This window comes from Petaurus breviceps, unplaced genomic scaffold (genome assembly GCF_028583685.1).
Source record: "Petaurus breviceps papuanus isolate PSGF00001 unplaced genomic scaffold, PetGlider_PUasm1.0 129, whole genome shotgun sequence".
NCBI classification, from domain to species: Eukaryota; Metazoa; Chordata; class Mammalia; order Diprotodontia; family Petauridae; genus Petaurus; species Petaurus breviceps.
The window spans coordinates 12,301,535-12,329,075 of NW_027185665.1; the positions used below are offsets into that span (position 1 = coordinate 12,301,535).

General features: G+C 38.5%; 1 protein-coding gene across 1 annotated transcript in view; it reads right to left on the minus strand.

Moving 5' to 3' along the window:
- The window catches only part of LOC138173606 (netrin receptor DCC), a 1,060,615-nt gene that overhangs the window by 729,076 nt on the left and 303,998 nt on the right, over positions 1-27,541 (minus strand). The window lies entirely within an intron of this gene.

Here is a 27,541-nt window from a genome sequence, read left to right on the forward strand (position 1 = left end):
ATGATTCTCCTCAGTGAGCTTTTGAGATTCTTTTTCCATCTGGCACATTTGGCTTTTTAAGGCATTCTTCTCCTCTTTACCTTTTTGAGCCTCCTTTGCCATTTGAGTCAGTCTGTTTTTTAATGTATTATTTTCCTCAGTCAGGCTGTTGACTCTCATTCTGTAATTTTCTTGCATTGTCCTCATTTCTCTTCCCAATTTTTCCTCCACTTCTCTTATCTGCTTCTTAAGGTTCTCTATGGCCTGTAACCAGCTCGTATTTGCCTTAAAAGCTTTTGGTGCAGGACTTCTGACTTCACTGTCCTCCTCCTGTTCCATGCTTTGCTTCTTTTTGTCCCCAATATAGGAGTCTAATGTTGGAATCTTTTGTCTGCTTTGTTTCCTTTGCCTGGTCATGTCACCCCCCATTCACTTGACCCTGGGCTTTTTGCCACAGTAGGACTTTGCCACCAGACAGGGGAGCTTTTTTCCCAAATGCTGGGGTTTTCTCAGCTGCCGGAGGTATTAGATGGGTGCCCTCTCTGAGGTCTCCACACGCTCTGGCAAGCTGGATATAACACCCCAGGACCTCCACCCTAGACTGCAATTCACATCCAAGAAGATTAAAGCAAGAGCGATTACCCCTCAGACTGATGCTTGGTCTCCCTACACTCTGCAGGCCAGGAGCTGAAGCCACCATGTGCCGCTGGCAGGCAGTGCTGCTGTCTCACTAGCTCCTTGTCCCAGGGGGGCAAAAGCCATGCACTCCCACTTACTGGGTCCCAAAGTGCAGACTGCACTGACCTCTCACTTTGTCCTTCACGTCTATGTGTTGATAAATCTTGAAATGGCCACAGCTGCTGCTGATCTGGAGTCCCTCTGGCTGCAGCTGGTCAGGCCCACCCTGGGGCTAAAGCCTCGGGATGGGGTTGGGCTTGGCTCCCAGATCACTGTGCTGGGTTCCTGCTGGCCTGCCTGGGTGTCCTCAGTGGGAGGTTAGCTTCTGGGTGTCATTTTGTGGGTACTGCACCTCCAAAGTTTGTTTAAAGTTCCTTTTTTTCATGGATTGGGGAAGGTGGAAGCTGGAGCCATGGAGAGGTTGTGCTTCTACTCTGCCATCTTGGCTCTGCCCCTCAAGCATATTTTTAAATCACAAAGAATTTGAAGCAAAATAGATATCCATCATCTGGGGGAATAACTAATCAAATGGTGGAATATGAATATAATGGAATATTGCTATGCTTTAGGAAATGATGAATGTGAAGATCATAGGGAAGCATGGAAAGATCTACATGAAATGATTCAGAATAAAATAAGGAGAGGCTTTATATTTACACATACATACATAATGACTACAATAATATAAACAGAATAACCACAAAAAAATTGAAATGTAGCAGAATTCTAAAGAACAGAATTGTCATGAAAGAAGAGAAATGAGAAGATACTTCCATCTTATCACTTTTCAGAGGTTGGAGTTCAACAGGTGTTATATATTGTGCATATTTTCAGACTTTTTCAGTGTACCAATCAATTACACTGATTTTTCTCTGCTATTTTGTCTTTATAAAAATGCTATTTGTTATATGGCACGACTCTTTTGTAAAGGAAGGACAGTGCCAGGAAACATGATGATGATAAAAAATAAAATTTATTAAGAATAAAATTAAAAACAAAAACTTAAATCTTACTTTGTACAGGAAGCCTTACCTAGTCTACTTAACTGCTAGAGTTTTACCCTTTGAGAAATTGTCATCCATTTACATAGAAATTTACATACTGTAGCAGCAAGCACCCCAAGCATCCCCAGGGTTTGCTGCCAACACAGGTTCTTGGATCTGCTTTGATAAAGGAAAGCAACTCAAAATGGGTTAACAAGCTTACTTTAATCAGTCAAACATGTATCGTTTACCTAGTTCAGGGGAAAAAGGACAGCACCCCGAACTTCAGAGTATACAGACAGAATTATCAAGTCAGAGAAACAGATCAAGTAGACAGATTTCCAAACTGTCCAACCATTACATCCATACCAAACAACATCTTCGTTTCAAAGCTGGGGCGCTCTGGACAACGGCTTTCCAGAGTTTCATCTGATCAAATCACAGAACACTTCTCAAAGTGAGCCCCAAAACAAAGCCTCACATCAGGGCTTATATAGCCTTCTCCTGGCTCAGAGAATGTAACAACCTTTTGGACCCACTGCCCAATCAAAAAGTATCTACTGAAAAACAAGCCTCCTACCCCAGGCTCCAGGTGTACTTTAGCCTAGAGGAAGGGAAGATCTTCCAAATTTACATTACCATTACACATATATACATATACATACAACTATAATTATTTTTTTCCAATTTATTAATTTATTTTTAGTTTTCAACATTCATTTCCACGAGATTTTGAGTTACAAATTTTTTCTCCCCATCTTTCCTCTACTTCCCACCCCAAAATAGCTATCCTACTGAATACCCTTTCTCCTAATCTGTTCTCTCTTATATCCTCCCTCATTCTCCCCCTCTCCAACTTTCTAGTAGGGCAAGATGGATTTCTATACACCAATGCCTGTATACATTATTTCCCAGTTGCATGTAAAAAGCAAAATTTTTTAAACATTTCTTTTTAAAATGTTGAGTTTCAGATTTTTTCCCTTCTTCCATCCTCACCCACCTCCACTGGGAAGATAAGCAATTCAATATAGTTTGTTCATGTGTAGTTGCCCAAATCATTTCCATAGTAGTTATATTGTGAAAGACTAATTATAATTCCCTCCATGCTATCCCGCCTCCCCCCATTTATTCTATTTTCTCCTTTAACTCTGTCCTTTTCCAAAAGTTTTTGTTTCTAACTACCCTCACCCCCAATCTGCCCTCCCTTCTATCATCACCCCCTCTTTTCCACAACCCCCTTCTTTTCCTGTACATAAGATACCCAATTAAGTATGTATGTTATTCCTCCCTTAAGCTAAATTCAATGAGAATAAGGTTGACCCATTCCCTTTCACCTTCCTACTCTTCCCATCCATTATAAGTGTTCCCTTGTCTCTTTTATATGAGATAATTTACACTGATCTATCTCTCCCTTTTCTCCTCCCAATATATTCCTCTCTCACCTCTAAATTTTTTTTATAGATATCATCCCTTCATATTCAACTCATCCTGGGCCCTCTGTCTATGTATTCAGGTACATATATATGTACACACTCACATATATATTTATACACACATGCACCATGCTATACATATATATGCATACACACATATATGTATATATATACATACACATATATTCCCTTCAACTATCCTCATACTGAGAAAATTCTTATGAGTGACAATTATTGTTTTTCCATGTAGCAATGTAAATAGTTCAACTTGAATAAGTTCCTTATGATTTCTCTTCCTTGTTTACCTTCTCATGCTACTCTTGCTTGTTTCTTGTATTTGGAAGCTACATTTTCTGTTCAGCTCTGGTTTTTTCATCAAGAATGCTTGAAAATACTCTATTTCATTAAATGACCATATTGAATAACCCTGAAACATTATACTCAGTTTTGCTGGGTAGGTGAGTCTTTGTTTTAATCCTAGCTCCTTTGACCTCAGGAATATCATATTCCAAGCATTCTGATCTCTTAATGTAGAAGCTGCTAGGTCTTGTGTTATCCTGATTGTGTTTCCATAATACTCAATTTTTTTCTTCCTAATTGCTTGCAGTATTTTCTCCTGGACCTGGAAACTCTGAAATTTGGTTATAATACTCCTAGGAGTTTTTATTTTCTTTTTCTATATCCCTAGAAAAAAGATCTAGGGATTTTTTCAAGAGGTGATTGATGAATCCTCTCAATTTCTATTTTGCCATCTGGTTATAGAATATCAGGGAAATTTTCCTTGATAATTTCTTGCAAGATGTTGTCTAGGCTCTTTTTTGATTATGGCTTTCAGGTAGTCCAATAATTTTTAAATTATCTCTCCTGGATCCATTTTCCAGGAAAGTGGTTTTTCTAGTGAGATATTTCACATTGCTTTCTATTTTTTCATTTGTTTGGATCTGTTTAATAGTATCTTGATTTCCCATAAAGTCATTATCTTCCATTTGCTCCAATCTAAATTTGAATGAATTATTGTCTTCAGTGAGTTTTTGAAATTCCTTTTCCATAGGGCAAATTCAGCTTTTTAAGGCATTCTTCTCCTCATTGGCTTTTTGGGCCTATTTTGCCATTTGGGTTAGTCTATTTTTAAGGTGTTATTTTCTTCAGTATTTTCTCGGGTCTCCTTTAGCAAAATATTGACTATCTTTTCATGATTTTCTTGCATCATTCTCATTTCTCTTCCCAATTTTTTCTCCACTTCTCTTACTTGATTTTCAAAATCCTTCTTGAGCTCCTCCAAGGCCCTGTAACCAGTTCATGTTTTTCTTGGAAGCTTTTGATGCAGGAGTTTTGACTTCCTTGTCTCCCATTCCATGCTTTGATCCTTTTTGTCCCCAAAAAGGATTCTATGGTCTGTTCGTACTTCCTGTGCTTGCTCATATTTCCCACCCCTCCCAATTACTTGACTTTTGAGCTCTTTGCCAGAGTAGAACTGCTTCCAGATTGTAGAGAGCTATGTTCCAAATTGCTGGGTTTTGGCAGCTTCAGAGTATAATGGCAAGCACAGAAGTAGTTCACACCTTGTTTCAGCTATTGAATTAACACCTTTTATCAGTCTGTTAAGAAAGACTACATGTGAACTCCTGGGGAGGAACTAATGACTGTATAAGGAAAACCTCAGAGCTAGAGATGACAGGAGCTGAAAAGAGGAATCTTGTGGTGGCAGTGTCAAGGGGAATACTTGTTGTATCCTGGAACTCTGTTTGTCTGCTCTGTGTTGATTTTTGTTTGTAATACTTTGTACAAAAGCCCTGGGACCTTACTGGAAGCCCTGAAAGAGGACTTTCTGGTTGTCTGTTTATACAAGTCCTGGAGGAGTGTTTTTGGAGGTCCTGGGATTTTATTGATGATTTGTGCTGCCCTCTTAGACCTTGTTTGTGGATCAGTGTTGATATCTATGTTGATGATTTCAAACCTTGTTCATGGGTGTGAGTTGATTTCACAGGCACATAGTGAATTGATGATGGTCCCAGCAATAGGTATGAATATTATTATTGGATCTGTTAAGCTTTGTCTTCCCAGAAACAGGAACTGTGAAGGACTTGAGGCGGAATGAACTCTGTGAGCTTCAATGTGGAATGGGAACAATATGAAGAACTGAGCAAGGAGTTGGACAGGGAACTGACAGCTTCCTGCCTTTGAACCCAGGTGACAGTTGGAGCTGGGACCATGGAAGAGGAACCATGGAAGCTGAGAGCCAGGCTTGAGTCAAGCCAAAATAATACTTTACTTGGATACTGTGTAGTGACTGAGAAGATTATGATTTACTATGACCTAGGGGTGGAAGGCCTGTGTATTTTCCACTACCCCTGAAGAGGTTACTGAGTAGTGAATGATGACTAAGTAGTGACTGATTTGTAACTTAGTGTGCCCCATGAGTGGGTGCTTTCCATGGAGCTATTAGGAGGTCACCTCTCTGAAGCCCCCACAAGCTCTGGCACACTGGCCATACAACCCAGGACAATTACCCAAGACCATAATCCAAATCCAAGCAGGTAAAAGCAAGAGGGATTACCCTTTGAATGATCACTTGATCCCCCTATGATCTTCAGACCAGGAGCTTTGGGAGCAGCCATGGGGTACCAGATGCAGCCCCTGCATCTCTGCCACTTCTCACCCCAGTGGCAGGGACTGGATCACGCTCTTCTCCACTCAGTTCCAACAGAGTTCCCAACTGACCTTTTACTTTCTTTTTGGTGTTTATGGGTTGAGAAGTCTGGAAACTGCCAGAGCTGCTGGTGATTCACTCTCCTGAAGTCTGTTCTGGCTACTGTTTGTCTGGGCCACCCCAGGGCCAGAACCATGTGGATCAGAGGGATTGTGCTTGGCTCCCAGCTCAATGTGATTGACACTTCTTGTTGGCCTGCCAAGCTGCCTTCAGTGGGAGATTTGTTTCTCTCTGTCACTTTGTGGGGTCTGTAGCTCTAAAATTTGTTTAGTCATTTTTTTACACGTATTAGGGGTGATGGGAGGCAGAGCCCTGCAGAGGTCCTATTTTTTAGTCTACCATCTTGGCTTCACCCCCCACACATATAATTACATATGCACATACATATGTTCTCTCTCTCTCTCTCTCTGTCGCTCTGTGTCTCTGTCTCTCTGTCTCTGTCTCTCTGTCTGTCTCTGTCTGTCTGTCTGTCTGTCTCTCTCTCTCTCTCTCTTTCCCTCCCTCCTTCTCTGCCTACCTCTCTGTAAGTAAGATGGATTTTAGTATATATAAGCTGGATTTTTCTTATTCTTTTTTCAAGTTGAGTTTTCCAGGATCCATGGCCATAACAATCTCTATTTCCCAGGCCCAAGACTTGTAAACATCTCCACCACACTTGTGCAGTGTTATGTAATGATAAATTATATAAACATTTATGTTTAAATTGTAAACATTCACTATGGATACTCAGTGAGATATAGGGATGAAGTAAAGGAAAAATTGGAGGCTATTGCTGGTAAGATGCTGTCTTTGTTGCCTTATAAAGAAGGTGGGCAGTGGGAAGTGAGTGGGGAACACTTAGGATTAAATGTATGTACAAGCTCAAATTCTGTATGTGCCTTCATTAGTCCCATCAAGGCCTGGGTGGGTGGGGTCAATGTTTCCTTTAACTAGTCCCCATTGAGGCTTGAGGGGATTAAGGGTAGTGCACAAGTTGTGCCTCTCTTAATTGACGCCATTGAGATGGAGGACTAGTTCCCCCCCCCCCCCCCCCCCCCCCCATGAAAGAATGCTGTAGGAGTTGGTATTCCCATTAGCAGCAGCCCTCTTGTGGGAAGACTAGGTTACAATAAAGTAAGATTATTAACCCCTCTAAAGTTGTCTTCCTGTCTGACTAGATCAAGAGTGAACTGGAGTGCTAGTTTTATCTGTCTTACATTCTCTCATAGTCCCTACTTAAATTTTATTTATGTTCTCTCCTCTATTAAAATATGATCTCTTTGAGTGGGAAAAGAGCATTTCTACCTTTCATTGTATACAGGACACCTGGTAGAGCATTGTGCATATAGTAAATGTTTCATAAGTATGTTGTGTCATTGTTGTTGCTACTACAGAATCATTTCAGAATTTTTCCTTGAGCTGACTATTACAAGTAAATGCATTTGCGGGGGGTGTTGCTCATGAGCTAGAGATATAGAAATGAGGACCCAAAGTAACTTGAATCTAAGTAGTCCATGTGTTTGAGTTTTGGGGTACCCAGATGTGCTAGTACACTATTTTTTGTTTTCTTAATTAACCCCTTTATCCCTACTTCTTATCAAAGTCATTAGCATTATGTAGATAAAATAATGAAGTTATACAACTACCCTTATCAATATTGTTTGCTCTAAATTTAACATTTTTCAAAAACTATCATGATTTTGCAAAGAATATAGGTGAATTATTTAGTTAAAAATGTATAGTAACATATTGTTTACAAAGTTAACCTGTAAAAGTAAGATTAAATATTTTTAAAGTCTAGTAATACTTAAACCTTTGCCAGCTTTGTCACATTAAGTCACTTTACAGATCAGAAACTCAGTTATTTCATCATTAAAATGGGGACAATTACAGTTTTCCTGCCCCAAAACACAGGATAGTCTCTTGAGATCCTTTCCAACTCTGTGTTCTGATTCTATGACATAGCTGAAACTGCTGTGATATTCTCAGGAGAAATAATTGGAGTTTCTGAGTTTTATTGAAGGAAGGTGCATAAAGGGAGTGTGAAATGGGAAGGGGGAAGGGCTTTCAACAGTGAAAATAATATAACACTGTCATGCCTTGGACCAAAGGGACTTTCCTATAAAAACATAGTGGATCTCAGGGAACTTTGTCATGTTTTAATGTTTCTGCTAACCATGACTGTGAGAAGAAGAGACTGGAACTGAAGTTGACTTTGATCTCATGGGGAAATAGTGCCTTGGAAATTCACAGGTATAAATGTGAATCTAGCATAGAGCCTCATTTTTTCATTATTTTGAAGATATTTAAATTCATTCCTATCTAAAATAACCTACAAGACTCAAAATAAGAAGAGCTAGGCAGAACTATAACCCCACCTTTCTATCACTAATATCAACTCACTCTCCCTCTCTTTTATTTCTTCTCTTGTGGCTAGCTCCTACTATCACTCCTATAGGAAAAGAGGAGCTATATTCCCTTACAGTGAATAAAAGCATAGGAGGTGACTGACTCTGTGAATATGTGGCAAGTATTTTCTTTGGACATATTTTCCCATGGCCCAGCCATCCTATTTCCTCTTTCAATTCTGAATGAAGCAGCTGAGCACTCCACTGCCCATTGCACCTACACAAAAAAAAAGACATATCACAGAAGAATATTCAAAACAGTATTCAGTGATGCATCTGAAGATAATATGAAGCAGCAAAAGCTACCCAAGCAGGCTTACACATGAGCACCAAATAAATGGCACGTCTCCTCTTAAACAGTGTTATCAAGTGTCATCAAGACCAATGAAAAGAGCTGTGGTACTGTGTGACTTCAAATGAGGAAAAACACATTTGTGGTGGAAGTAAGGGAGCACTGAAGTGGGAAAGAAAACACTTATTAGGTCAGGCTTTGATTCCCATGGCTTGAGCACCTAGCTCTTCTCTACCCACAATGTCTCTTTGTATATATTTATGCATGTGTGTCTATCTGTACCCAAATATGTCTAAAACATATCCACCCTGAGATAGACAGACAGACACACACACATACACACACACTCTGTGCACCAGCCTTGAATATCAATTTGAAAAAAAACAATAGATAAACCCCTTAACTGAAATTATAAAAACTGGTCCTTGAATTCATCCATGTCACAGTGCAGACCCTGGGACCCATCACTTGGCTGTTAAGTACCTAAATCATACCATGAGGGAACAGAAGTTTAGGACAAATACCTTTGCTTATTTTTCTTTGGAAATGCTATAATTAGATGGACCTAAAACAGCCTGCTTCTAAATGATACTAATTAAAACTAGGAAGAAGTCGGTAAATACATAATTAACATCCTTTGCCCTTAATGCCAGCTTTCACTGGCAAGAGAAATAGTGACTACTAACTCTATGTGGTAGATATACAAAGGGCTTAAAAATATTTCTTTTGTATGCCTACCACACTAAATATGATTTCAACTTTGATAAATCATTTTTTGGGTAAAGATATTACATTTCTTCTATAAGTATCCTCTTCTGAAATTCAACTAAGTCTAGGAAGAGTAGAATACTATGCTGTTAAAGACCACCATTAAAGACTGTTATTAGCTTAGTGTCAATTGAGTCAATTAGGTTCTGATCACTTTTGTCTGAGGTTGCAGGGTTTTTTTGGGGAGGGTTTGCTTTTTGGAGGGGGGCGGCAGGGCAATTGGGGTTAAATTATTTGCCCAAAGTCACATGGCTAGTAAGTGTTGTGTCTGAGGCCAGATTTGAACTCAAGTCCTCTTGACCTTAGGGTTGGTGCTGTATTCACTGCGCCACCTAGCCACCCAGAGGTTGCAGTTTTGATGGAGAAAGAGCGAAGGCCAATTTTGGAGTGGGTCAGAGGGCGGGTATGGTAGGTCTATGTGATGTGCCAGTCAGTCAATTAATAAACATTTACTGAGCACTTACTATCTGCCAGGTGCTGTGCAAAGTGGTAGGATAAGGGCACTGAATGCCTAAAATGGAAGTATCAAGGAGGAAAGATGAAGGCAATAGAGGTAGGAGGGCAAGACAGGGAAGAATTGCCCTGCTTCATTATTTAAGCTACCACAGGAGCAGGCTGGCAAATGCTTTTTCAATTTCCTGCCTTGTGGAGTGACCAGAAAATGGACATGAATGGTGAATATTGCTGTCTCCTTATTCTCTCCATGACATTTTAAGAGTCATTATTCGACATCAAATGGTAAAGGATCAGGAAGCTGATGGAATTGAGGTGAGTCAGACAAAGGAAACTAAGAACAGCAATCTTTCCTCTCTTCCTAGTGCCATTCTATTTCCCACCTGAGTTCACTTACCCACAGTTTCCTTGTACCCACAGTTCCTCATTATCAAATGACTGTATACCTTTACAGGGGAGACTGCAATCTGCTCCTTTATCTGACCCTTCCTACACATGCAATTATTATATGAACTTTAATTAAACTATACTCATAAATGTGTATTGATCTCCCCCCCCCAGGGAAAAATATTAAACAACCTCAAAAGAATCTATCTTCTTTCTTTCTTTTATCTGGGGGGGAGGGGTGGTGGTCAGACAGTGAGGATGGAATTTGGATCAGAAAGGAAGGAAGTCAGTCACATTTTTGAATATGACCTATTCGTAATGTGCACTCCATCTCTCAGAAGCCAATTCTACTAACTAGAGTCACAGGGAATTAGACATCAATTGCTAAACAGGCCACAATTCAAATGGTGCTGAGCAAGCTAACTTTCTAGGTCCAGTTCATAATGTGCAATTGGTAGCAAGGGAGCTACAAAGCAGCAAGCTCTGATATGATGACTAATCAATCAGAATTTGAAAGCTCCTACATAGGAAATTCTGGGTAAATGCAATGAGGCTTTGGAAGCTATGCTAGAGAAAAGAAAAAAAAATAAAAGAAAGGGGAAAAGGAAGGTCTGTGGCTCTCATATTTGCTTGAACAGCTGTCATATGTCTCAGGATGGGAATCGTTTTTCTAAGTAAAAATCTCATTTGCATTCTATAGGAATTGGTAAGAAATCAGCGAATAAACAAATTTAGCCCCAATTCCCTTCTAATAATTATGACCCTGTCTTATTCCCCAAAGTCACAATAAAAAGCCGCTGAAGCCTCACAACATTAGTTTTAGGAGGCAGGATTTTAAAGATGATGATTAGAGAAAATGCCCCAATCTTGCTTGTCACAGCAGTGTTCCACGGCTGTAATTTTGTCTAATAATCCCCATGCCCCACTTGTTACTAAATAAATAGAAATAGTTCCATTGAGGCCTCTGATGAATTTCTATGGTCCAATTTGGAGTCTCAGAATGGTTATACTCTATCTACCATAGCATGAGGAAATCTCTCATTAATGGCAGACAACCTGTCATCCCCTCAGGGTACCTTTGGATCTGTTTAATTCAATAAGCATTGTGAAATATCTTTCATGTAAGGAACAATCCATCAATCAACAGGAACCAGAAAGGTCTACGAGTTCAGTCCTATAATTCTGCCACTTGAAGAAACTGAACATGTATTAAGTGTCTATTATGTGTCAGGTACTATGCTAAGCTCTCAGGATACAAAAAGAGACAAAAGACAGTCCTGGACTGCCCTCTAGGAGCCTGCAGTCCAATGGTGGAGACCACATGCAAACATATGTGTTTGTATGTGGTCTGGAATTAAGAGGGATTGCGTCAAAGCATACTCTTTCACTTTCTGTGTATATATATATATAAATTTTTTCTCTTTGGCTCTGTGTGTTCTTTCACAGTATGACTGATTTGGTGATCTGTTTTGAATTACTAAATGGGTATACCCTATATAAAATTACTTACTGTCTCAGGAAGGAGGCTGTGAGGGAGAAAGAGAAAAAAAATTGAAATTCAAAATTTTAAAAATATTTAAAAATTATCTTTATCTGTAACTGAGGAAAATAAAATATTTTTTTAAAGAGGGATTTGGGGAAGGCCTACTGGAGAAGGTAAGGATTTAATTGGGGCTTAAAGAAAGCCATGGAAGTCAGTAGACAACATGGAGAAGAGTGTTCCAGGATTAAAGACAGCCAGAGAAAATTATAGGAGTGGAGAGATGGAGTGTCTGATTTGTGAAATAGCCAGGAATCCATTGTCACTGGAACACAGAGTACATATTGGGGAGTGAGATGTGAGAACACTGGAAAGGTAGAAGGGCACTAGGTTATGAAGAGCTTTAAATGTCAAACAGAGCATTGTGCTGATTGTCAGGAACACAAAATTAAAAAAAAAAAATAATAACAAAATAGGCCTTGACCTTGAGGAAGCAGGATGATAAGAATTGAATAATCATGGGGCGGCTAGGTGCTGCAGTGAGTAAAGCACCGGCCCTGGAGTCAGGAGGACCTGAGTTTGGTTCCGGCCTCAGACACTTAACACCCACACACACACACAGAAAAGTAGCCGTGTAACCTTGGGCAAGTTACTTAACCCCAATTGCCCTCCAAAAGGCAAAAAAAAAAAAAAAAGGATTGAATAATCATATCCAATTTGACACACTTTTCACAGAATTCAAGTCCTATCCAATACCTTCTGACCCTATTTCACTTGGCAAGTTGTTTAACATAGTCAATGACCTAGACTGCTCTGTAAGACTTCAAAGTGCAAAGAAAATGCTAACTAGAATCCTTAGGGGTTAGATGGAATCTGAGAGTTCCTTATACCAATGAAATCATAGCCACTCTGTATCCCCTATGCTATTATTGAATCACAGAATTTCAGAGCTAGAAGGGACCTTAAAGGCCTCCTAGCATAACCTATATTCTATAAAGAATACTCATTACAACATAAAAGTGACCAGATATGTCAAACTCATGGCCCCTTTAAAGTGCTGCCCAAACCACACTAAAATGTATTTGGAGGGGCAGCTAGGTGGCACAGTGAACAGAGCACTGGCCCTGGAGTCAGGAGAACCTGAGTTCAAATGTGGCCTCAAAAACTTCACACACACACACACACACACACACACACACACACAAAACTAGTGTGACCTTGGGCAAGTCACTTACCCCTAATTGCCCTGCCTTCCCCTCTCCAAAAAAACATGAATAAAATGTATTTGGAAAATGTTTAAGAAAATAAATAAAAATATAATATAGATAATGATATTTTGTGATTTTCTAAGTAAATATTTTTTTCTGAATGTGACAAAATTGGTCCTTATAATGCTATATTAAACTCTCTGTGAAGGAGGGGAAAAGGAACTAAGCTTTAGAAATATTCACAGATGGTCTTCTTAGTTTTTCATAGATTAAAGAATCATTTTCAGTTCTAAACGAATGAAAGGGTATTCACTTTTCTATGTAGAAATACTGAAATGATTGCTATGGGGATTATTAGATTCATCACTAAGAAATTGTCAAACTCTAGAGTAATGAGAACCCAAGCACAGAACAGAAGCTATGGCATATCCAGCTGTATATCACTCAGAAAGCTCTGTCAATAGATACTTCTGCACATTAATAGTACAAAGATGATTTATGTTCTTCATGGATAACCCTGAGACTCTACAAAACACTTAAATTCCTACTGTTCATAAAAAGAGTCTAATTATACCCAGTAAAACCTTTGTGCTAAGTGTATTTTCTTATTCAAAATGTATCAATGCATATATCTACTGATCCAAATATTTCATTGATTAGACATTCTATGGCAAACTACAGAGGGTTCGCTACCTGCATGCACACACAAAAACACTATTAGGATATTGGCTATTGTGACATGAGTCGACTACATCATGGATGGAATCATGGCTTTGTTTGTGTAAAAAATACAATAAAGTGGCCACATGACACATTACATGAACTCATATGCTTCTAGACATTCTCATATCCCCACTTTGTTTTGACTTAAGAAATTCAAGGTGATAATTGAGGTACTATGGGAATGGATGACAGAGTATTTCAGTTTTACAGGGGAGGATTTTAACTTCATTCTACTATTTCAGAACAAATGAAAACCATCAAATTTTCCCATCTATTTCCTGAGGCAGTGTGAGAGTAGGTAAAAATGAGCCAGAAAAGAGGAGACAGAGGAGAGACAGAGACAGAGAGACACAAAGAGATGCAGAGAGAGGGAAAGAGGGGAATATCCCCCTCCCCCCCAAAAAATAAACCATTAATCTCAATCTCCAAATTAGTCCTTCACTGGAAATATGAAGCCATTTCTATTGATGGCACTAGCATTTTCCCACTCAATTGGATTCATAGCCTTGGAGTCATACTTGATTTTTCTCTCTCAACCTTTATGTCTTCTTTGTCCTATCTTCACATTATCTTTTACATCTATCTTCTGTCTCTTTCCTTCTACGCACAATAATTTCTATCCTAGGCCTATCTCTTCTTCTTGCATTATTGTAATAATCTCAATAAGACCAAATGACTTCCTTGACTACATTTTTGCCCTTTCTAATCAATCCACCACATAGCTGTCATATTGACATTCATAAAACACTGATCTGACCATGTCACTTCCTTATTCAAAATTATTCAACATCATTTCTAGGATAAAATAAAAGCTCTTTGGACCAACACATAAAACTCTGCACAGTTTAACTCCCTTCTTCCTTTCAGATGTCATTTTGTCTTAGTTCCTTCATGCAGTTCTTCTAGTGTCACTGTTTTGGTTTCTATGTATTCCATATACTCCTCCATTCCTTTGCCTACCAGTCCCCTGTGTCTGGAGTATACTTTCCCTTCAAATGTACCTTGTGGAATCCCTAGTTTTTTTCAAGGTACAACTGGACAAGATGACCTGTGAGGTTCCTTCTAATTATAAATCTATCATAGTATCAGCTTATGATCATTCATCTAAATTACTTTTTCATATATGTTATATTTACTTGTGTACATGTTGTATTCCTCCAAAAGATCATGTGTGCCTTGATCATCTATTTTGTTGTTGTTTATTTTTCTTTATATCACCAACACTTAACACAGTGGCTGGTACATGCTAAACACTTTTCAAATTCATATTGCACCAAATTGAATATCCTATACCCTAGAGGTTTTATTTTTTTACATTTTTCATTTCCCTACATGCTGCTATAACATTTAAGTTGCCCTAATCCAAGTTATTCTTCCTGTATGTGGACATTATTTTAATCTCTGTACTGCACTTTCATATTTTCATTCTTAAAAGACAGTCTCACTTTTCATCAAGACCTCTCTCAATTTAAACTTGGTTTTTGCCTAATTTTCCCCCTCTAAATCCACTCTATCAATAAATACATCCAAAGATGGTGGAGTAGAAGCACGACCTTCCCACGGCTCCGGCTTCCACCTTTCCCAATCCATGTAAAAAGGGGACTCTAAACAAACATTTGAGCCGCAGAACCCACAAAACGACACAGAGAAGCTAACCTCCCACTGAGGACAGCCCTGCAAGCTGGCAGGAATTGGCCAGCGTAGTACTCTGGGAGCGGAGCCCAGCCCCACGCCGAGGCTTTAGCCCTAGGGTGGGCCTGACCAGCCACCAGCCAGAGGGACCCCAAGTCTGCAGCAGCTGTGGCTCTTTCCAGATTTATCAACACATACATGTAAAGGCCAAAGTGAGAGGTCAGTGCAGTCTAGACTTTGGGACCCAGTAACTGGGAGTGAATGGCTTTTGCCCCCAGGGCAAGAAGCTGCTGAGACACAGGCACAGCCAGCCAGTACCACATGGCAGCTTTAGCTCCTGGCCTGCAGAGTGTAGGGGGACCAAGCACCAGTCTGAGGGGTAATCGCTCTTGCTTTAACCTTCTTGGATCTGGATTGCAGTCTAAGGTGGAGGTCCTGGGGTATGTGTCCAGCTTGCCAGAGCATATGGAGACCTCAGAGAGGGCACCCATCTAATTCCTCCAGCAACTGAGAAAACCCCAGCATTTGGGACAAAAGCGCCCATGTGGTGGCAGAGTCCTACTGTGGCAAAAAACCATGGGATCAAGTGAATGAGGGGTGACATGAACAGGCAAAGGAAACAAAGCATACAGAAAATATACATTAGACTACTATTTTGGGGACAAAAAGGAGCAAAGCATGGAACAGCAGGAAGACAGTGAAGTCAGAACTCCTGCACCAAAAGCTTCAAAGGAAAATACGAGCTGGTTACAGGCCATAGAGGACCTTAAGAAGCAGATAAGAGAAGTGGGGGAAAAATTGGGAAGAGAGATGAGAACAGGCTCAAAAAGGCAAGGAGGAGAAGAATGCCTTAAAAAGCTGAATTTGCCAGATGGAAAAAGAATCTCAAAAGCTCAATGAGGAGAATCATTGCTTCAGAATTAAATTGGAGCAAATGGAAGCTAATGCCTTTATGAGAAATCAAGATGCTGTTAAACAGATCCAAACAAATGAAAGAATAGAAGGCAATGTGAAATATCTCATGGGAAAAACCACTGACCTGGAAAATAGATCCAGGAGAGATAATTTAAAAATTATTGGACTACCTGAAATCCATGATCAAAGTAAGAACCTAGAAATCATCCTCCAGGAAGTTCTCAAGGAAAACTGCCCTTATGTTTTAGAACCGGAGGGCAAAATAGAGGTTGAAAAAATCTGATCACCTCCTTAAAAAGATCCTCAAAAGAAAACTACTGGGAATATTATAGACAGGTTTCAGAATTCCCAGATTAAGGAGAGAATATTACAAGCAGCCAGGAAGAAACAATTTGAATATTGTGGAAACACAATTAGGATAACCCAGGATCTGGCAGCTTCTACACTGAGGGATTGAAGGGCTTGGAATATGATATTCTGGAGGTTAAAAGAGCTGGGGTTAAAACCAAGAGTCACCTACCCAGCAAAACTGAGTATCATGTTTCAGGGGAAAATATGGTTATTCAGTGGAATAGAGGACTTTCAAGCATTCTTGATGAAAAAACCAGAGTTGAATAGAAAATTTGACAATCAGATACAAGAAGCAAGAGAAGCATGAGAAGGTAAAGAGGGAAAAGAAACCTTAAGGAACTTATGTTCTTATGTTCAACTTATCAAAGTTGAACTATTAACATTCCTACATGGAAAAAACAATAATTGTAACTGATGAAACTTTTCTCAGTAATTGAAGGGAAATATATAGAATATATATATGTGTGTGTACACGTATAGATAGATAGATATGTCTATATATGAGGGTATATGGGCATATGAATACATATGTGATTGTGTGTATATATGTATACAGGTATACATAGATAGAGGGCACAGGACCAGTTTAACAGGAGGGGATGATACTTAGCTGAAATTAAGAGGTAAGAGAGGAATATGAGAGGAGATGGGGAGAGACAGATTACGGTAAACTATCTCATACAGAAGAAGCAAGGGCAAATGGTTACAATGGAGGGGAAGAATAGGAAGGCAAAAGGGAATGGGTCAACCTTATTCCCATTGAATTTGGCTTGAGGAGGGAATGAAATACACACTATATAGGGTATCTCATCCTCCAGGAGAGTAGGGGGCAAAGGGGATGAGAGGGGGTATAATGGAAGAGAGGGAAGGCTGAGGGGGAGGGAAGTTGGAAGCACCCACTTTTGAAAAGGGACAGGATCAAAGTAGAGAAAAGAACAAGTGGGAGGTGGGATAGGAGGGCGGGAAATATAGTCAGTCTTTTACAATATATCTACTATGTTATTGTTTTGCATTAGCCGCACATGTACAACCTATACTGAACTGCTTATCTTCCCTGTAAGGGTGGGTGATGAGGGAGGAAGGAAATGAATCTGGAATTCAAAGTTTTAAAATCAAATATATATATTATTATTATTATTATTAATACTAATTTACATGTAATTGGGAAATAAGATATACAGGCACTGGTGCATAGAGATCCACTGGAAAAGTCGAAAGGGATATTGGAGAAAATATGAGAGAGAGCAGACTGGAGGAGGGGATATCCTGTGGGCCTGCTATTTTGGGGTGGTGGGTAGGGGAAAAATGGGGAGAAAATTTCTAACTCAAAATCTGGCGGAAATGAATGATGTAAATAAGAAGTTAATAAAGCATTTGGAAAAAAAAGAAAAATATGTTTTTGTTTTTTTAAATTTTTTTTTATAATTTTCTTCCCAAGGTAATAAATTTTAACTATCTTGAATTTAGTTATATATTTATGTAGCGCTCTTAGGTTTTACTCCCCTAAATTATATGGAGACATAACTGAGTGGTATATTTATGAATTTAAACTATCACATGTCATTATGCCTAGTGTTATTTTGAGGATACATTTCTATTTTCTGCCAACATATGCACTGACTTCTCTTATAAAATCTATAGGAAGGCAGCCTATGTAGGAGATAGTTGTACAGGAGGAGTTAGGATCAGGCTTTCTATAAAATACTTAAAAAGACTTTTAACATTTTAATTTTTCACAATAACCATATGGAGAATGAATGTATCCAACTCATAAGAAGGTGGGATCATTTATGGTTAATTAATGCATTAAAGACATATATGGACACATCCTCTTATACTCAGGGACTTAAGAATATATAGAACATGACATTAGTAAAGGAGAATTCCCTTTTACTGATATCATTGAAGCATTCATTTCTTCAAGTTATGAAAAAAAAAATCACTTTTATCTCAGACCAGTGCAAGACAGTGCTAGTGTGCTCAATCAGCTCTTCCATTTAGGGTGAAATGAGGACAATTAGTAACAACAGAGAGGGATCATGGTGCTATACATGAATTACAGATACCCATCTGTGGGCTTTCAAAAGTATGCTAATATGTCTCAAAATAATTTTTTACATAATTTAAAGAAATTATTGCCTATATTGTAAATTGTACCTTCCTTTATAATTCTCCAGAGGATAGCTTATCAATTCAGTACATGACTGGCACACATAAATATCCTTGGTCATTTACTGACTTGTTTGTCGCTGAAAGAGAAAAGCTAGAAAGACAGTATCTTAGAGTGGAAAAAAAAATGTTTCATTTGGAATGAAAGGGTCTGGGTTCAAAGGTTGTTTTAATCACATTTTTTGTGACCTTGGGAAATCCCCTAAAACTTTCTGAACTTCAGTTGCTTCACCTAAAGGGATTTGAGTAGCTCAACACTCCCTTCCAGCTTTAAACAATACAAATTCTGGTGGAACTCTTTCACCTTCCATGTATCCTAAGACCACAAATCTTTTGCTCTGCTCAAAAACTTGCGTATTTAGATGATACCAGAGTAATAAATTGTTCCTTCCTAGGTAATACAAAGTTGAACAAAGATTCTTTTAAAGACTCATGGAAATTAACACATAATGGGCAAATTATAGATAAGAATAAATGTTGTGTAATGTATTTTTGAGCAAGGGATTGTACTTTCTACAAGATGTCCTACTTGAAGAAAAATATATTAGACCAGTTTTAATGACTATGAACATAAAATTATGTACATATACATATGTGTGTATGATAATAAAGAAGCCCATAACAAGAAAGGACTGAACAAAGAATGCAAATCTTCCCTGTATCATCATTCCGAAGCTCCTTCTCTTAAGATATTCAACAATTCCCTATATTTTCCCCTTGGTTGAATTTTACATTATTATGTCGGCTATGTGGAGCAGGGAATAGAGCACCAACTCTTGGTCAGTGCATACATTGACTCTGACATTCAAGGTCATTAAATGATTACCACAGGAACTTGATGCTGAAATTTTACAAACTGCCCCCATCTTAGTCTTCTGAAGTCAAGGCAAGCATATTTCTGACAGGATATGAAGTGCTCTGGGGGATATCTTTCCTTCTCTTCTAAAGTCAAGGTTATCTGAATGACATAGAGAATTAATTTTCTTTTTTAAAGTTCAGGGCAAAGCAACTATTCCAATTATCCAGAGGAGTAAAAGAGAAGCCTGTGAGGGTTGCCTTGGTAAAGCTGGAGAGAATTCCTTTAAACTTCAATCTACTTCATCTATGATCATATGATCATAGATCTTAAATTGGAAGGAAACTCTGAGGCCATCTAATTTAAGACCTTCATTTTATAGAGGAGGAAGCTGAAGCCCAGGCTGTTAGATTACTTAGTCAAGATCACACAGGTAGTATCAGAAGTGGAGTTAGAATTTAGCTCTTCTGACTCCAAAACCAGTCACCTTATACTATGCCATACCACAAGAGTGTGCTAGGCTGTAATGGTAATGGGAATTTTAAGATCTTCCCTGCCCCTTGTAATGGTAAGCAAATAAGTACTTGGCACCTTATTTCAAGTCCCTTAAGAAACAGAATTTGAGAATCCCACAGTGGGAGGAACTTGCTGATGCAACAAGAAGGGTGGGTCAGGGAGGAGCTAATGTTCATATATAAGGAGAGGCCCAGGCTGAAGAGAGAAGAATTGAGAACAGAACCTGTGGTGGTAGAACTTAGAACTGAGCAGAACGGAGGAGAACTGAGACCTGAGAAGAGAATTGATAGGAACTGAGAAGAACCGAAGAGAGAACTCTTGTAGTGGCAGAGCCAAGAAGGAGAAAACTTATGGTATCCCAGAACTCTATGCTTGTCTGTTCTGTCTGTGTAAATTTTTGCTTGTGATACTTTGTACAGAAGCCCTGGGACCTTACTGGAAGCCATGAAAGAGGATTTTCTGGTTGTCTGTTTACAGAAATCCTGAAGGATGGTTTTGGAGGTTCTGGGACTTTACTGATGATTTGTGCTGACCTCTTGGACCTTGTTGGTGGGTCTGTGTTGATTTCACAGGCATATAGTGAATTGATGATGGTGCTGGCAATGTATATGAATACTGGTGTGGCTCTATTAAACTTTGTCTTATCAGAAACAGGAACTGTGAAGGAATTGAGTTGTACTGGACACTGTGAGCAGAGCTGTCTGCCTTTGAATCTATGTGACAGTTGGATAGATTTGGGCAGGAGCTGGGACCATGGAAGAGGAACCATGGAAGCTGAGAGCCTGCCTCAAGTCAAAATGAAAAGACCTCTCCTTGGGTGTTTAATACAAACTGAGAAGATCATGATTTACTGTGGTCTTGGGGTGGGAGGAATTTGCACTCTGTATCCTGTAACTCTTCAGGATGATTGAATTAAGGATGATTGGAAACTAATCTCCAATTAAGAAGAAAGAAGACTTTTTGTCTGAGGGATTAAGACAATGTGACCTAGGGATGGAGAACTTTGACCTTTGTACTTTGTTTCCATTAAGGAAGCAATCCTTCTTAATGATGTTTGAATCAAGTTCTTCCTTTTGCTTAAAACTATGTGACCACTTTGCTGAAAACTATATGGTCATTTTGGCGATAAGTTGTTATGTCATAACATTGTGAATGCTATACTTTGATTTCTGTGAATATTTTGCTTTAAGTTATTGCTGAATAAATAGAGAGTTCACTATACTATGTAATCAGAACCTTGAAGCTTCACTATACTATGAATCAGAACCAGCAGCACTCCTCTGGAAAGCTGCTTGTGCTTGGCTTTACATAGGCCTATATTTATGAACAAAGAAAAATGAGATAATTCCTGCCTCAAAGTGGATTTTATTCTATTGGAAAGTTACATTACACAGAGAAAACACATTTTAGATCCTTTCCAATGTTAGATAAATGATCATATGATCCTAATATGAATGAACACCAACACACACATTATATAAAACAATTTCATGAGGAATAATAACCAAGGTGGAGTAGAGTTAGGGAATTAAGGAAATTCTGCCATAGAAGGTGGGGTCTGAGTTATGCTTTGAGGAAATTAGGGATTCTACAAGGCTAAAGGAAGGGATACACTGCAGACTTGGGATTCTACCAGTGCAAGAGACAAGAGGAAGGGAATTGGCTTGTTCATGAATGGGGAATGACTGGAGATTCTATTTGACTAGAAAAGAGTGTGTGAGGAGCTAGGTGAGAAGATGGGAGAGGCAAAAGGGAATCTCGTTTTGGAGAGCTTCAGATGTCTGGCTGAGAATTTTGTATTTTATCCTAGAGGCAATAGCAAGCAGAAATATGGAATGATTACTGTAATTGAAGGCAGAATGACAGATTTCAGATATTTGTTCTGCTATATACCACCTATGTGACCTTGAATAAAGTTCTGGGTCTCAGTTACTCATCTTTAAATTGTAGTTTGGAGTAGATGGCTTCTTTTCTAAGATTCTTTTTGGCTTTAAACTTAAGATCTCATGATTTTAAGATTTTTGAGTAAGTCACTGACCTTCAATCAATGTTTTAGCGATACTAATTTGCTAACTATGTATGGGATGAACTAGATAAGGGAAAGACTGGATATAGGGAAACTGGTTAACTTCTCTGGTGGCCCATTCAATGTGCAGATAGTGATCATCCCCCTCTTCCAGATACTGTCCCACCACAATACACCATTACCTTCTCACTCGGATAGATCCACCTTAAGGACAGCTTACTTGATATCAGACAAACTTGCTGTGGGTCAAAACTATTCCTATTGTACTTTAAAGAAGCAGTCTTTGGCAGTTCATATACCTCACCTGACTGAAAATAGCTCATCTACCAGGTTCTCTTTCCTTCAAGCCTTGGAATTCTCATTACAGAAATATCCAGAATCATAATCGTACATTAAGAGGTGAAAATGACCTTAGAAGGATGGGTACCTACTTCTCTATGATGTGCTCCATTTCAAGTCTCTACCTTGCCCTTGGTTTTAACTAATCACATAAAACATTGTTCTATTTAATCAATTTTACTGCCACCTGATGACCTCCAGATCCTGCACTGTCCATCTAGTCTAAGTACTCTGTCCATATGGATTCCCCATGTTCACTGCTTTATTTCACCAAATCCATTCTCGGTTGGGATATTCCACACATTCTGCCAGTTGTTTCCTGCTGAGTGTTTGTAACAGCAAGCAAAGAAATACTTTGCTTCTTTCAATTATTCAAGTGCCTTTGAGCCTTGCCTTCGAATGTATCCAGTCTTTGTTGGAAACAGTTACACCTAGCTCCTCACACACTTTTCTTGTCAAATAGAATCTCTAGTTATCCCCCATTCATGAACAAGACAATTCCCTTCCTCTCTTCTCTTGCACTGGTAGAATCCCAAGTCTGCAGTGTATCCCTTCCTTTAGACTTCTAGAGTCCCTAATTTCCTCAAAGCATACCTCAGACCCCACCTTCTACAGGAGAATTTCCTTAATAACACAACACATTATGTTGCTATTAATGGACCTAAGGGAGTTTGGAGAACTTTCCTACCCTTAGTAGTACCCTTTCCTACCTCCATCATCACATGGAGCCCACAATGGAAGGAGCTTTTCTAAGACTGGAAGAGGAAGGAGCAGAACAGAGAAAGTCTTGAGCAGGAGTTGGGGCCAAGCAAAACTGAGTGGGAGAATGTCTGTGATGTTAGCACTCTGTCTGTTCTGTCTATGTTGATATTACTTTGTCAGAACGAAGAATTCTGTCTGTTGAAAGAGGGCTTTGCTGCTGATACAGAAGCCCTGAAAGAGAACTATACTGCCGTTTACACTAGTCCTGGGATTTTGTTGTTGATTTGTGTTTGATTTCTCAGACAGAAGCTTTGTCTGTTGGTTTATGTTACTTTGTCAAGCAAAACGTGAATTGAGATGACAGTGCTGGCAATGTGTGTAAATATTGTTGTAGCTCTGTAAAGCTTTGTCTTCCTAGAAACAGAGACTTCAAAAAGCAATCCCCATAAGCTAAGGTATGAAACAGGAGCACAGAGCTGCCTACTGGTGAATTCAAACAAGAGCTGGAAGTGCTCAGCCCACTGAAGCAAAGCCATGGGGTTTGGAAGTCAGTTCCCAGTTAAGGTGAAAGAGGACTTACTTGGGTACTCTGCATTGACTGATGAGATTGTGAGTTACTGTGACCTAGGGTGTATGGCATTTGTACTTTCTGCTACCCATTAGGGATGATTGGCTTAAGGACGATTGGCAGCCAGCATCAAGTCAAGATGAAAGAAGACTTTACTTTGGTACTGTGTATTGATCGAGGAGACTGTGACTTACTGAATGAATGTTTTGTTTAAGACTATGTGACCACCTTAATAATAAGTTGTTATATTATATTGTTGTGAATGTTGTACTTTAGTTTCTTGAATGTTTTGCGTTAGTTTATTGCTGAAAAAATAGAGTTCACTATACTATGTGCTTAGATCTTAAAGTTATTGCCAGCAGCAGTCCGCAGGAGAACTGCTCTTAATTGGCTTTACACTGTTGTCTGCTTTCCTGTTATTAATCAAAGAATATCATTTAAGCATGTTGTCATATCATCTGGATTGAGTTTACTTGCTTATTGATCTCCCTTTCTCAAGTTTCTCCTTTTTCCAACTTGTAATTTGCATATACTATAATCTTCTTAAGACATATATAGGGTGGACTGTATCAGCCACTGACCAAAAATCTTCAATGACTCCCCATTTATATCTCAGAAAAAAAAATTGAAAACAAAATCTTCGGAAAAGCTTTTAAAGCCTTCCCCAAAGTGTTTCCTACCTATTAATCTAGCTTTATTTCATATCTCTCTCCTCAATGTACTCTATAGTCAGATATATGATAGCATTAGTGCTTCCTGAAGAACTCCAGCTCAGACTTCCAGTATTTCTATCTCAAGTTGAACCTTCTTTATTCTCCTTCACACTCCTATTTTATCTTTTAAAGAATTTTTATTTTCCTTCAAGGCTCAACTCAGGTGCCACTTTTTCCTTAATGTTCCCTCTCTCCTTGAGTCCTTGTACTTTTTTTCCTTTGTATATTTTATATGCTCCACATCAGCTCCAGTAGATTATAAACTTCTTGAGGGCAAGAATGATTTTGCTTGTATCTTTGTATCTCAAGCACCTAGCTCATTGCTTCTACATAAAGTAGGTGATTAATGCATTTGTGTTGAATAGAATTGGATTATACCCAACCTGCTGGCCTAATTCTATCCAGTTCACTGTCATTCTATGTACTTTTTGCCCAGTCAGATCACTCAGCATATTAAGATTAGAAACTGACAAGCCACTGGTGCTTAAAGTAGCCACAAACGTAACTGAACTGAGCTCCTAGGACGTCTGAAAGCAATCAGATGTAAGGAAAACCATTGCTCTTGGTACTGGGCATCTTGCCTTCAGACTAACTTACAGAATTACTTTCTGTTCATCAAAATTCTCGCCCACCAAAATGCACCTATCTTATATCTCATTCCCTCTAGGTTTTCTGTCTGTTTTCAGAATCGCTTTATTTACAATATGTTATTTTATTCATGAATATGCTAATTTGTAGACACATGTTAATGACTCAATGTTTTACCTCCAGTCCCATTTCCAAGTATCACATTTCCCTTCAGGAACTTCTAAAGAGACAATTCCTGAACTTTAATACTGACAACTTAAGACATTTAGTAAACCCTGGGGGGAGACAATTTTGGGCAAGGTCCTTAAACTAATATTACCTAGGAATTTATTTATAGAAAGGGATACCCCTGTTTGTTAGCTTCCATGGATCCCAGAATCCCCCTGCTCTGAAAACCAGTTGAACTTAAAGCCTCTGTAAGAATGTAAGGGATCAAATATCACTACAACAAAGATAACAGTAAAATTATATATCTACATGGCAAAATATATTTCCAAGAATCAACAGTGCCATGTACACTGTAAGCACCATTTAGGGGAAAAAAATTCTAGAATAAAAAGACAATCTGGATAAAATGATCTAATTCTTGCTTTTGTTTGTTTAGGTTTTTTGTTTAGTTTTTTTTTGTTTTTTGTCCTGAACCTGAGATTTCATGGCAATTGGTAATTTCCAATGTGGAAATGTGTTGGACTGATATATTTGAAAATTATATCTATATTTTTTAGTCTTAGAGAATTATCTAGAGTCCTGAGAAGTAAAAAATTTGCCCAGAGTTACAGAGTTCGAATGTGTCAGTGGTAGGTGTGAATATACCTCCATTGTCCTTACTGTAAGGCCAGTTGTATGCAACAATATCTATCTCTTGGCCAAAGCATTATAGATTTAGAGTTTGAATTGTCCTTGAATGTCATTTAGTCCAAGCAAAGCCATATGATTTGATTTATATAATGGAATGAAGTTGGCAAGGGAGGAGGTATGCAAAATATAAAATATACAAATTATAAAGTCTAAAACTCTAAGAAAATTCAATCTGATGATATGAAGTAATGATAAGGAGTTGGGGACACTTTAAATCCTAGAAGCCTTCATACCAAGGGCAGTTGAGAAATGGCAGCATTTAAATTGCTTGCTTCATCTTGTTTTAGGAGTAACTGAAGAATTATGTTCCATGACTAACTAGAACAGTATTTTTTTAACTAACTAATGATGATTGGAGGAAAATATATGAGCTTCTCAAAGAGAAGAGAATGCATTCCAATTAGAATAAAAGTGAGAGAATTCTAAAAACAATGTGAAACTTTATAAGCCCCAAAGAAGAAATGTGGAATCTAGAAGTTGGAAACAAGTCTGGTTCTCCCAGTCCTGGATCTACCATTATTGTATGTAATGATCTCTGATAAACCTAGAAGAATCATAGCATGTTTGATGGAAACAGGATGAGTTTGGTAAAAGGGTAGATTTCAGAAGAAAGAGATTATTTCTGTTTTGAACATGATGAGTTTGAGATGTCTCATGGGCATGAAGGTTGAAAAGATCAATAGAGAGTAAGTGATGTGGTGCAGAAATTCAGGAAAGAGACTGGATATAAAGATACTTAGATATATAGGCCTGGATCTGAATATATAGATCTGTGAGTCACCAGAATAGATCTGATCATAAAATCCATGAGATCACCAAGAGAAACAATGTGAATAATAGCAGAATAGAACCCAAGATGGAGCCTTTGGGATTTTTCCCCCTTTTTTCATTTTTTAGTGCATAAAAGGTACTGTTAAAATGTGATAGGCTATTAATTTTCATTTTTCTCACTGAGATTCCCTTACTGTATGCCATTTTCTCTCTCTCACAGAAACAATCTTCTTGAGTTGGAAGGGACCTGAGATCAAATCTAATACAAGCAGTACCTGAATAAGAATCTCCCCTAGAGCCTTTGCTTAATGAACTCCAGTGGTAGGTGACCTACTACATGCCAAGATATTCTATTCTACTTTTGGAAAGCTGCAAGAAACTTTTTTTCCCCTGACATCAAGACTAAATCTGCCTTATAAAATCTTTACCCATTAATCTGTTCTCCAGAGCCAAATGCAATATGTTTTAGAAGTCTTCCATATGTCAGTCTTTCAAATATTTGAAGGCAGAATACCTCTTCAATTCTTTACTTCTCCAGGACAAAAAAAAAAGCCCAGTCCCTTCATCTACTCATCATATAAGATGATCTGAAAGGCTCTTCACTATCTGAGGATTTGCAAACCTCCATATATTTATCAACTTCTTATCTAAAATATGGTGCCCAAAATGGGGGGAAATATTTCAGATATTTTTTGATCAGTTTAGCCAGACTATCACCTCTTTAGTCCTGGACACCATGACTCACTCCCAGTTTGCCATAAGATATTAGCTTACTTGGCTACTTTGATCACACTTTGACTTGTAGTCCATTAAAATCCTCTTTCTGATGAAATGCTTTCTAACCATGGTTCTCCTGTTAATATCGGGAAGTTGATTTTTTTAAACCCAAGTATAAGATTTTATATTAATCACTATAAAATTTTATTTGATAAGACAGTCCAATATTTTCACCTATTATGTCAAGTTTACAATCATTTATTAAGTGTTTATTATATTCTAGGCACTATGCTAAGTGCTAGGAATACAGATATAAACAGAAATAAGATAGAACCTGCCCTAAAGGAATTCACATTCTCTCAAATCAAGCTGAAAAGAGAAGGGAGGTACCTGGATAGG